Below are 13,197 nucleotides of genomic sequence, written 5' to 3' on the forward strand. Positions count from 1 at the left end.
AAATACTATCATTTATTGCAATAAGGATTGGATACAAACATGGCGAAGTCATTTTTTAGTTATATCAGGGTGCTGTTAAACCACATCTGGAGCATAGTGTACAATACTGGTCACCTTATTTAAGCAAGATTGTAAATGCAATTAAAGAATTTTGAAAAAAGTTTCTTAGACTAATACTTGGAAGAGGCAGATTGTCTTATGAGGAAAGATTTGATAGGTTAAGTTTGCATCTGCTTGAATTTAGAAAAATGAAGAGGTGACTTGATTGAAATATTTAAGATATTGAGGACCTTTGACATGGTAGATGTGGAAAGGATGTTTTTTTTCTCAGAAGAATTTATAACTAAGGATCAGTTTTTAAGAACGAGAATTCATCCATTTATAACAGCTAAGGCTATTTTTTTCCCTCTCAGGTATCATGATTAGGGGTTTAGATAGGGTTGACAGATGATTAGGGGTTTAGATAGGGTTGACAGTGAGAACCTTTTTCCGCGTATGGAGTCAGCTGTTACTCGGGGACACAGCTTTAAATTAAGGGGAGGTTGGTATAGGACAGATGTTAGGGGTAGATTCTTTACTCAGTGGGTTGTGAGTTCATGGAATGCCCTGCCAGTATCAGTGGTGGACTCTCCCTCTTTGTGGTCATTCAAGCGGGCATTGGATAAGCATATGGAGGTTATTGGGCTAGTGTCGGTTAGGTAGGCTTCGGTCGGCACAACATCAAGGGCCGAAGGGCCTGTACTGCGCTGTATTTTTCTATGTTCTATGTTCTATGAGTATTTGGAACACCCTTTCTACAAAAATGATGGAAGCGGAGTCTATGAATAATTTTAAGGATTTGGTTAAGCAAGGCCATACAATGTTATCCACGCAAGTACAAACTGATTTGAGATTACAAACAGATACAATGGTGCAGTAAGCTCAAGGATACTAATGGCCTCATCCTGTTCCTTGAGTTTATACTCATTAGCAATACACTATCCTGACATAGAATTATATCATTGTTCCTCCACTATTGCTAAATCTTGGCATTCTCGTTCTTACAGCACAGTGAGTATACCACAATTCCAAGGACTGTAGCAGTTCAAGAAGGCAGCTCCCTGCCAACTTCCACAGGGCAATTGGACCAGGCAATAACTACCTAACTTCAGCTGCTCTACAACAGAATGCTTGTCTATCCCAGATTTAATCTTGTTGAAGTTTAGAAATGATACAATAAATTTCAATCAAATTTCAAATATGAGATGCAAACAAAATTGCAATTTTAGGAAGTGATTATGATTCCCCTGATCTTCCAAATTCCAAGCACTCTGTTCAATGTTGGAAAAGTCATCAATAATAAAACAGCATCTCAACTAGGCATTCAGTTCCTCAATCTAGCTTTGTGAATACAACTGGATCACAGCCAATCTCACCTGGTTCAAAGCATCTTAAATATCTGCTTTCTGGTTTCATAGCATCTTAAACACTTAATGTCTGCTTTCTATGCTGATGTGTTGTTACTGAAAAGCTTTTGCACTTCAGAGCGTCTGCCATAGATTTTCCCCACACTACTGCTCTTCAGCAGACTGGCCAGAAGTGCAGTAGGAACCCTGCTTATGGACACAGAATTAGAGTTGTCACCAGGCTTTCTGCTAAGTTACAGCAGCAGAATAAGCTTCAAGGTCTTATACAGACAAACTAATTTAATATAGATTTTCACATGATTAAGTGCAAAGATTCCATGGCGGATTGTAACAGCGATGCCCTGCAGCCTTGACATGAAACATTTCGCAATAAATCGCATTTTTACATCACTTTTCACAATCATCTAAGTCTTGAAGCACTTTAAATCCAGCAAAATGCTTCTGAAGTGCAGTAACTGTTCTAATGTCATAAACACAGCAGCTCCTGCGAGCTCAGCAAACCCTCACTATTCAGCGGCGCGGTAATGATTTGCTTTTAACATTTAAGCCTTCATTAATTCTGCGTTCTCTCCACAGAAGCTGCCAGATTTGCTGACATTTCCAAACAATTTCTGTTTCTGTTTCTGATTTCCAGCACCCACCATCCTTTGCTTTTTTGGTGATGTTCATTGAGGGTTGGTTATTGTACAGGAACCTAAAGGTAGCTCTAACACTCCTTTTCTAAATGGTGGCAGTACATCCACCACAGCATGCAGCACTGCACTGTAGTTTGAGCCTTGATCTTTATTCCTCACTGCTGGAATGGAACTCAAACCTGAAGATTTACAACAATGTACGCAGCCAACAGAGTCATGGCTGACAAACATAGTTAGGGGAGGAAGGTAACTTTGCACTTCTAATTCCCAAAACTGTTCACCTTTGATAGCTCCTCTTGTTCTGTCTGGATCTCTAAAAAAATCAGTCAAACAAGCTTCATTATTATGGTTATAAAGCAAAACCTCACATTTACCTTAAACGTTAACAACATTAGGATGGTTTAAAGCTCTTGACCATTCATTAAATACTTTTGAAATGGTGTCGTTCTTATAATCTCAAAAGCCCAGCAACCAATTTGCGCACAGGATGATTCCTCTTCCATTTACGAATTAGATGACCATCTGTTTTGAATGGTCTGATCTTAATATAACATGGGGCCTTGATTTCACATGGAAACACTTCCAACAGTTCAGCTGTCTCTCAGCACTTCACTGAAGTGCTCGCATTAATTATGTGCTAAAATCTTAGACCGCCATCGTTCTTGGAGTATTGTCACATTATCTGATCAACTTGACGGTAGATTACATACTAATCTGTGGTTTTTTGTTGTCGAGCGTTTTCCTATGCTTGTTTTAACCATGTGAAGCACATGAATGTGAATACTAGTCGTATACCTTGGACGTTCCCACCTCAGGTTTCCTTTCAGTTCTTGGGGAATTGATTCACAGGCCCCTGTGAAAAACTTGAAACCTTTTAAATTTTCAACCCTCACCTGCTGAGTGAACTGTGGCTCAGAATCTGGTCTTCTTGTTTCTGAGGCCGTCGTTCAAGTGTCACTTCTGTGTGAAGGAAATGAAGGCTGATAATCCAAGGCTGTACTGAAGGAGCTTTACTCTGTAAAGAGCTGTATTTTGGAGCACATATTAAACTAATGCTTCTACTACTCTCCTGGTGAACATAACAGATACATTGTGCTATCTTGAAGAGAGAAGTCAAATTCCATAATGTACAGGCCAACAAATATGTCCTTAAGTCGACATCATAAAAACAGATTTGCTGGTCATTATCATTTTGCGGCTTATGGGAACTTACTGTGCACTGATTGGCTTCTATGTTTCCTACAGGATAGCAATTACTTGCTTGGCTGTGAAACAATTTGAAGACATCCTGTGGTCATGTAAAGCAAAATATAAATGCAAGTCTTCCTGTTTCTTTTTTTCATTAAAGATGTCATAATTTACATTAGCTGCAGGCAGGAGTCAGTACTGACCCCCTGGGGGTAAAAGTGCCGAACCTCACACTGTGTTGTAAAGATGGGGTAAGGAGTGGATGAATCCCTGCACACTTTATCTCTGACAATCATTGTTCCTATCGAGAGTTAAAATCAAGGCTTCTGTCTTTAATATATGCAAGGCTGTTTTCAGTGTATTAGTTGTACTTTCTGCAGGCTATCACTGCAAAGCCGAATGCCTAAGAGGTGTCAGGAAATCAATAATATTCTGTTTCTATCACAATATCCTTTAATCTCAGTAAAGCATGCACAATGCTTGAAAAAAACCTGTGGCAGAAATGCTGTGACAAAAAGATATGTCACAAAACAAATTCTTACTTCAGGCTGTCTCTGCACTACAGACTTGCTCTCGTGAGGTTGATGTATTGTTGTTTATGTAACTCAAACTGGTGAATCTTTCATTTCAAATTGAGTGCTTACCTTGTTGTTGAATAACACAACATTCTCAACCAATGTTAAAAGAATTGCAATGCTCATGTTATTGGAAACTAGTGTTTGTTAGTACCTTTTCACTTTGATAGTTTCTGAAGGTAATGATTATTATTCATCATATGTCAATCGGTCTCACACAATGTAATAAGCAAATGGGTGTACTTGGAAGCACATTGTTACTTTTCTGCAAATATAAAACACAGCTAAAGAAGAGAAGGAACGGAACCAACAACAATTTGGTTATTTAATTTAATCGTAGAATGACATATAAATTTTTCCTTATACAATTATCCAAATTCTCTTTTGAAGGTCTGGATTGATTTTGCCTCAATCACACTCTCAGGCAGTGCCTTCCAGATCTTAACTAATTGCTGAACCAAAAATAATTTTCCCTAGCTGTTACCATTAGCTGTTGCAGCATTCACCTTAATATGGCTTCCTTTGATTCTCAACCTTGCTGCCTAAGGGAACAGCTTCTTTCTATCTACCCTGTCTAAACGATCACAGTTTTGAAACCTCTATCAAATACCCTCAGAACTTCATTATATGGACAGCAAAAACCTCTGGTTTCTCCAATACATTTGTGCAACTGTAATTCCTCATCCCTGGAATCATTCTTGTCAATCTTTTGTGCCCCCACTTTATATGTTTAAAGGTTCATTATAACTTTCTTGGTTTTTGCTCTGCCTCTATAAAACCCAGGATTCTGTTTGCTTTATTGATTGGTTTTTCAATTTGACTTGCTGCTTTCAATGATTTGTGCACCATGATTCCTCTACTGCTGCAAACTCTTTAGAATTGTATCCTTTATTTCATTTTGCTTTCCTGGATTCTTCTTATCAAAATGCATCACTTCACACTTCACTGCATGAAATTTCTGCCACGTGTTTGCTACCACAGACAATCTGTGACCTCTTGAAGTTATCACTATCTTTCTCACAGTTCACAATACTTCCAAATTCTGTGTCAACTACAAATTTTGGAATTGTGCTCTGTACATATGAATCGAGATCATTAAGGTGCACCAAGAAACATCAGTCATTTAACTGGAAACTACAGACATATCATTAACTTCAATGATGAACATTTATTATCTGGGAAAAGATTAACAATTATTTGGCCTTATGTAAATTAATTAAGGAATGTCACCACAAGCTGGTTGAACATAATTCATCTTTAATTAACCTGATAGAATTTTGTGAAGAGGTAACAGAGATAAGCAGTAGAGTGATGTATTGAATGTGAAACATATAGGTTTCTAAGAGGCAATTAATAAAGTGGCTGAGTGACAAATTACCTGTCTTTGCCATACTCACAGCCAGTTGATAGATCCTAGCCTCGCATTACACAAAGCTATTAGAAGGTGTACTGTGGGCTACTTTAGGAAACAGAACGAGGACCACTGCTTTGCTTGATCAATAGTAATGGTCATTACTATAGATTTGCACACATTACTGAGTATACAGGATACAATTTCAAAATTTATAAATGGCTGAAAATTTAGGAATGTTGGGAATAATAAGGAGGATTGTGATAGGCTTTCAGAGGGCATAGACAGGCTGGTGAAAAGGGCAAAAGATTAGCAGCTGAAATTACATGTAGAAAAGTACGAACAGATAACATTTTGGTGGGAAGAACAAGAGAAAAGATACAACGTAAAATAAGGGTCATGTCCTAAAATGGATGCAGGAACAAAGAGACCTGGCAGCATTCACGGGCAAATCATTGCAGGTGACAGGGCAGGCTGGGAATAGTTTAAATAGTCACAGCCAATTCAAGGAACACAGAGTACAAAAGAATGGAAACTAAGTGAAGCCTTTACAAAACAGTGGTTCGCCTTCAACTAGAGGATCATGTCCAAAACGGGACTCAGTACTTCAGGAAGGATATGAAGGCATAGACAGAAACAATTTTTGAAGTGGTTCTAGAGCAGAGAGATATCATATATGTAGATAGATTACAGAGCTGCCATTGTTTTCATTCAAGAAGAGAGGTTGAATGATTTGATGGAGATTTGATGGCGATGTTCAAATAAGAGGTCTACAGAAAAGATAGAGAGAAACTATTCCCATTGGTGCAGGTTTCAATAATCAGAGGACTTGATTTACACTAGACTGGCAAAAGAATTGACAACAATATGAGGACAAATATTTTCTTGCAGCAAGTGGTTAGGAACTACTTGAAAGCGTGCAGTGGAAACAGATTAAATTATTGCTTCCAAAAGAGAATAGTTAATCAATTGACGAGAGAAAAACATTATAGGTCTACAGAGAGATGTAAGGGGAAATGTCATAGAGTCCCAGAGTCACACAGAATGGAAACAGACCCTTCAGTCCAACTCATCTGAAACAAACGAATGTCCCAGTATTTGGTCCATATCCCTCTGAACCTTTCCGATTCATATACCCATCCAGATGCTTTTTAAATGTTTAATTGTACCCACCTTCAACCCTTCCTCATTCTATATATGCACCACTCTCCACGTGAAAAGTTGCTCTTCAGATAAGTTTTAAACCTTTCTATCTCACCTTAAATCTATGCCCTCAACACAATTAAGGCTTGGAATATAATGCGGCAAAATGAGGGTAACTCACATAAAACATCCCCCTTTGCACCGATAGTGGGAGCATGGGGATTCCAACCGGGGTTTACAGATGCCACTTTTAAACTCTGGAGATCCAGGGGTATCTCACGTCTAGGGGACCTATTTAAAGATGGGGTCCTGATGTCTTTTGAACAGCTGTGTCAGAAATTCGGATTACCTAATGGAGACCTCTTTCGATACTTCCAAATTCAAGACTATATACAGAAGAAGACTACGTTATTAGATAGTCTTTATAAATCAGATAGAGAATGTAGTGTCCTACGACCAGTGGGGGTATCCTCCGTCAGTACTATTTATCATTTACTACATGACGAAGTATCGGGAGATATGGATAATCTGCTTAAAACATGGGATCAGGATTTGGGACTAGAAATCTCTATAGAAACGTGGAATGATATTTGGGAAAACGCTAGAAGAATTACTATCTGTAACAGAACCCAGGCTATCCAGCTGAAGATACTTCATAGGGCCCATATAGCACCGGTTCGATTGGCAAAATTTAAGGCAGGAGCATCTCCAATGTGTCCCAAATGCAAAATAGAGGTGGGCACTCTTGTACATTGCCTATGGACCTGTCATAAGATCCGTAGATATTGGACTAAAGTAGCAAGTACCCTGACAGAAATTCTAGGAACGGAAATTAAAGTTGACCCTGTATCTCTCCTTTTGGGCTTTTCGAACTTTCCCTCCCTGGATATGCACGGGAAGAGATTATTTTCTATTCTCTCTTTCTGTGCAAGGAAAAATATTTTGGTGAACTGGGTGGCTGAGGGCCCCCCTGGACTTTCAAACTGGCACAGATTAATTATGGAATGTATTCCCCTTGACTTCCTTACAAATATGGTGCACCGAAAGACCGAATTATTTTATAAAATATGGCAGCCCTTCTTGAATTACATAAATACAGATATCTTGGCTATCCTAACAAAGGCTTTTATTTAATTGAGATTACAAACCTGGCTGGTCCGGGGCCCCTTAGGAGAGGAATCCCGCACGAATACGGGTTTTATTACATTTGATGTTAACACATTCCGAGCATGTAAGAGACTTAAATATACACTCTGATTAGTTGTAGGTTAGATTAGTAGAAAGTTGAGTTTTGTTTTTTTTTCTTTTTCAGAATTTTTTTTCTTTTGTTAAATTTTGGCTATTGTATATTTGATTTAATTGTATATCAATGTTTGTATTTGAGAGTTTTGTTTATTTTTGTAAACTTGTAAAAATGTTCAATTTCTAATAAAAATATCTATTAAAAAAATCTATGCCCTCTTGAATTGTACTCTCCCACCCTGGGTAAAAGGCTTTGTCTTCTCACCCTATCCATGCTACTCATGATTATATAAACCGCTCAGCCTCCAACATTCCAGGGAAAAAAGCCCCAGCCTAATCAGCTTCTCCCTATTAATTCAACCTTCCAGTCCTGGCAAAATCCAAATAAATCGTTTCTGCACCCTCTCAGATTTAACACATCGAGATGCTTTTGCAAAGAGGTAACACAGATGCAATAAACCTAATGGTCCCTGCTGTGCTGTATAAGTTCTATGATTCTGAGAACTGGGAATTAGCTTTAGGACTGAATATTTCACCTTGATGGTGATAATCATTTAACATCTGACTTCACCCTTAAGCATACATTGGTTTATATTACTCTATTAACCATGCAGTGAATCAAACTTTTATAGTCTGCAAGGCATAACAAACTAAAATAGTCAAGACTCAAAAAACTATCAGCCAGTGATAAATTATTAAGCAAGTTTGAAGAAATCATTATACATTGAAAAGGAATGAATACTTTCTGTCAAAATAATGTTTTCAGTGATTATAGTTCTCATTTTCCTCCACACACTTAACATCAACAGTTTAGTCTAGATTTTCCATCATCGTTCTATAGACTTGCTGTCTGATAGAAAAAAGGATTCTGGGAAAACATTTAATTTAGGCTCAGATTAAGTTTGCTGTGCTTCCATTTTCCAATGTATGTTTGTCACAGCACCAAAATATGTATAAAGTAGCAAAGTTGAAAGTCTCGCGATGTTACTAGGATTTTAAATATGGACTGTACTGGAGAATAACACTTAATATCCAGAAATATTTATGCCCTTGATAGCTCAGTGTCTAAAGGCAATGCCGTGTGCACATAGATTCACACATAGCATCAACAGTCCAGGTGTGATTCCTGAGTTCATCTTGAAAACTGCTTGTACTGTCCTCAGTTCGAGGATGGACAATGTTGTCTGGCTTCTTAGTCCTGATTGCTTCCAAAATATGTGCGTGTATGAACATTGAAGTTCCAGCCTGCTCCAAATATGTATCATAGCCTACTTGAATGGATTGAAATTATCCAGAAATAGGTTTGATTGTGAAATACACACAGCTGAACTTCTATCTGCTTAGAGACAAAAATAAAACTAAGGTTTCAGGTTGGTGACCTCTCATCAGATCTGAGAGCAATCAGAAATGTAACTTTTTTTGAGCAATTCAAAGTAGAAAAGAGGCTAGAAGAAGAACAAAAGGGAAAGTCAGAGGCAGATAGAAGGCAGGAGAGATTAAATAACAAAATGGTTCATAGCGCAAGACTGAAGAAGGTGTAATGTGACAACGAATGAAACAAATGATATGAGTTTTGAGAAGATTTGTAGCTCAAGTTGAGGTTCTAGATGTAGGTTTGCTCACTGTGCTGGAATGTTAATTTCTAGACATTTTGTCACCCTACTAGGTAACATCTTCAGTGGGTCTCAGGCAAAGCACTGTACATAATTCCTGCTTTCTATTTATATGTTTGGGTTTCTTTGGGTTGGTATTGCCATTTCCTGTGGTGATGCCATTTCCTGTGGTTATGTCATTTACTGTTCTTTTTCTCAGGGGGTGGGAGATGGGGTCTAACTCGATGCGTTTGTTGATAGAGTTCTGATTGGAGTTCCAACTGGAACTCTATCAACAATCACATCGAGTTAGATCCCAACTACCACCTCCTGAGAAAAAGAAAGAACAGGAAATTACATCATCACAGAAAATGACATCACCACAGGAAATGACAACACCAACCCAAAGAAACCCAACCATATAAATAGAAAGCAGAGATCATGTACAGTGCTTCACCTGAGACCCACTGGAGATGTTACCTAGTAGGATGACGAAACGTCTAGAAATAAACCTTCCAGCACAGCGAGCAAACCTACATCCAAAACAAAAGATGTATCTGGGGTAGGTATGGGTAGCAGGATATCTGCCACCAGTAAGTGAAACAAAGGGAAATAAGGATGAAATGAGAGAAATGAACAAAATCAATATCAAAGAAGCTCAAAACAAAATGGGGGCAGAGTTTATGATCCAAAATTGTTGAATTACTGTCAAGCTCAGAGGAAGTAAGATGCCAAAATGTAAGAAGAGTGACTGTTATCCAAGCTTATGTTGATCTTCATTGGAACAGCTTAATAGGCCAAGAACAGGGAGGTCAGAGTGAGAATTTAAATGACAGACAACCAAGCTCTAAGGGTAAGGTTTGCAGGCTCAACAGAAGTGCACTGCAAGGTTATTACCCAATTTGGGTTTGGTTGCCTCGATATAGGGGAGACCACATTGTGAGCAGTAGTTTCCAGCATTTTCTGTTTTTGTTTGAAGCTTGGGAGAGCTTTCTGACACTCAACAAATAACACATCCATCAGTGGACAGTGCACAATGTAATGAGAAAAAATCCAAACAAACATTTCAAACTTTGATTTGAAACTTGTGGTTTATTCATTTTAACTAAATATTTCCATGAAATACACAAAAGTTCATTATACTGTAGGAAAACACTGTCCAACAAACAAATGTCAGTTTATAGAAGGCATTCAATGTTTGAGCTGAACTTAAAAGCAATTTCCAGAGAGGTCTGCAGTTATATATTCCATCTTCAGGGGTCATCTGTGGATCAAAGAAACTGAAGACAACTTTTCATGTGATTCTGGATTCCAAAAGCAGACTGGAGCCCCATGAAGTTTGACGAACATTAAAGAGTCACATCTGTATAACAGAGCAGAAAGTCTACAATAAAATATCTCTAAACCTACATCTGCTCAACCATAGAAGGTATCATTTATGCAGCATTACTTAACAGTTTGCTTTCAGCAATTACACACTGTATTCTAAAGTCAAAAGAAATAATTTATAGTCAACAGTGGAACAAATTTGACATAGTAATTGCACTTGATCATCAGTATAACCATCGATGTTACCTTCTTCTTCATTATTCAAATAGTTATCTCTGCAATAAGAGGAATGTATTTTGTTTGATATCCTATATTCTTTTGACACATGTTACAAAGAATTCATGCGTAATTTATTAATCTGGAACAAAACTGTTGCTAAGTGAAGTGATAGTGTTCTGTTAGAATGTTAAGTGACATTTTCCAGTCACCTTTCTCGGATTGTAAATGGCCTTCCCTGTATTTGTGTACAAGTGAGTAATTTTGGGTTGGGATGCCATTTGGATATTCAAGGCTACTCTGTTATTGAGTAAGACCATGGGTGATATGATTATGGTCCCAACTATAGTTTTCAACTGACCCCAGATAGCCTATGACTCACTTGTTAGTCAATAGTCCATCCACCACATTTTAAAAAAAATCATTCATAGGATGTAGGCATCATTGGCTGGGTTTACATTCCTTATCCGTCATTATTTGTGCATGAGAAGATGGTGGCAGTACACTTTGACTAGAATTAAAATGTAGAGACCATCAATATATGATATTTACCAAGATATCAAGTAGGAATTCAAACTGAAATATCTTTACTAGGAGAGTGGTCAGAAAGTGGAACTCATCACCACAGTGAGTGGAGCTGCAAAGCTTACCTTCATCATAAGTTCAGCAATGGGCTGATGATTGCACAACGTTCAGCACATTTCATGGCTCCACAAATAGTGAAGCAGTCCAAGTCCAAATACAGCAAGACATGGATAATATCCAGGTTTGAGCTGACAGTGGCAATCATTCACATCAATTTCCAGCATCTATTCAATTTTGCTTTTTGTTTGAGTGCCAGGAAATGACTATCACCCAGAATAGAGGATCTAACTATCACTCCTTGACATTCAATGGGATTACCGTCACTGAATCCCTTATCACCAGTATCTAGGGAGTTATCATTGACCAGATACTGAACTGGACTAGCCATATAAATGCAGTAACTACAAGAGCAAGTCAGAGTCTAAGAATTCTGTTGTGAAAAACTCACCTCCTGACTCCCCAAAGCCTGTTGGCCATCTACGAGACACTAGTTAGGAACGCGATAGAATACTCACCTCTTTCTTGGATGAGTACAGCTCCAAAAACACTAGTAAATGTGATGCCAAAAAGAGCAAAGCACCACATGACTAGCGTCACATCACATTTGCTTCCTCTACCACTGATGGTCAGGAGAATAGGCTGTGTGGCATGTATAAGATGTAGCACAGAAATTCACTGAGGCTCTTAAAACATTCAGATCACACAAGTTCTAAGCAAATACCAACTCCAAAAAGAGAGAATTTAACCACCACCCCTTGACATTCAATGATATTGCCGTCACTGAATCCTCCACTATCAACATCTTTGAGGTTACCATTGACAGAAACTGAACTGGACTAGCCTTATAAATACTGTGGCTACAAGAACAGGTCAGATGTTGTAATGCAGCAGTGAGTAGCTCATCTTCTGATTCCACAGAGCCTGTTCACAAGTCAGGAGTGTGATGGAATGCTCTCCACTTGCATGAATTGGTGCAGCTCCAACCACACTCTAGAATCTTGACACCACCCGGGACAAAGCAGCCCACTTGATTGGTCCCATCATCTATAAACATCCACTCCCTTTACTTCTGATGCTCAGTAGCAGAAATGTGCACCATCTGCAAGATGCACTGTAGAAATTCATCACAACTCCTAAGATAGCATTTTCTAAAACTCATGACCACTTTCAATTGAAAGAACAAGGGCAGCAGATGTATGGAAACAGCACCACCTTCACTCAGCATACAGACTTGGAAAAATATCACCATTACTTTAGTGCCGCTATGGATGAAAATCCTGGAACTCTGTCTCTAATGACATTGTGTGTCTACCTACAGCAAATGGATTGCAGTGGGTCAAAAAGACAGTTCATCACCACTTTCCTAAGAGCAACTAGGGGTGGGCAATAACTTCTGGCATAGCCGGTGATTCCCACAGACAATGAATGAATAAAAAAGGATCCCTTTGAAAACTTGAAGGGAAATAAGCAGAGAAATCAAAGGGAATTAAGGATTATGTTGATAAAGTTAGATGAGGAAGAATGGGAGGAGATTTGAGTGGCTCATAAACATGGTCATGGATTGGTTGGGCCAATGGTTTTTTTTCTTACAGTGTTTTACTCTGTATACTTCTGTGGCCTTCTGGAAGTGATGAAGCTATGCATCCTCCTGGACCAAAACTTTTAACTCACGGCCGCAGGTACCACAACACTGCATCCTGCAGTCAGAGTAATTTCTGCTTTGAAATTCTTGTCGCTGGCTCATTCTCTTCTATTGCAAATCTTTCAAAGGTACCAATGGATCAGATCTTGTAATTTAAATAAAAGAGAATGAAATCAAAACTAACCATTCTGAAAGCGCAACTCAAATATCAGTTTCTTCTGACTACACATGCACAGTTAGATGCTGAAATCAGGAATCAATTATCCAGTTATTCTACATATGAACAATGCTTG

This window comes from Chiloscyllium punctatum, chromosome 9 (assembly GCF_047496795.1).
Source record: "Chiloscyllium punctatum isolate Juve2018m chromosome 9, sChiPun1.3, whole genome shotgun sequence".
NCBI lineage: Eukaryota > Metazoa > Chordata > Chondrichthyes > Orectolobiformes > Hemiscylliidae > Chiloscyllium > Chiloscyllium punctatum.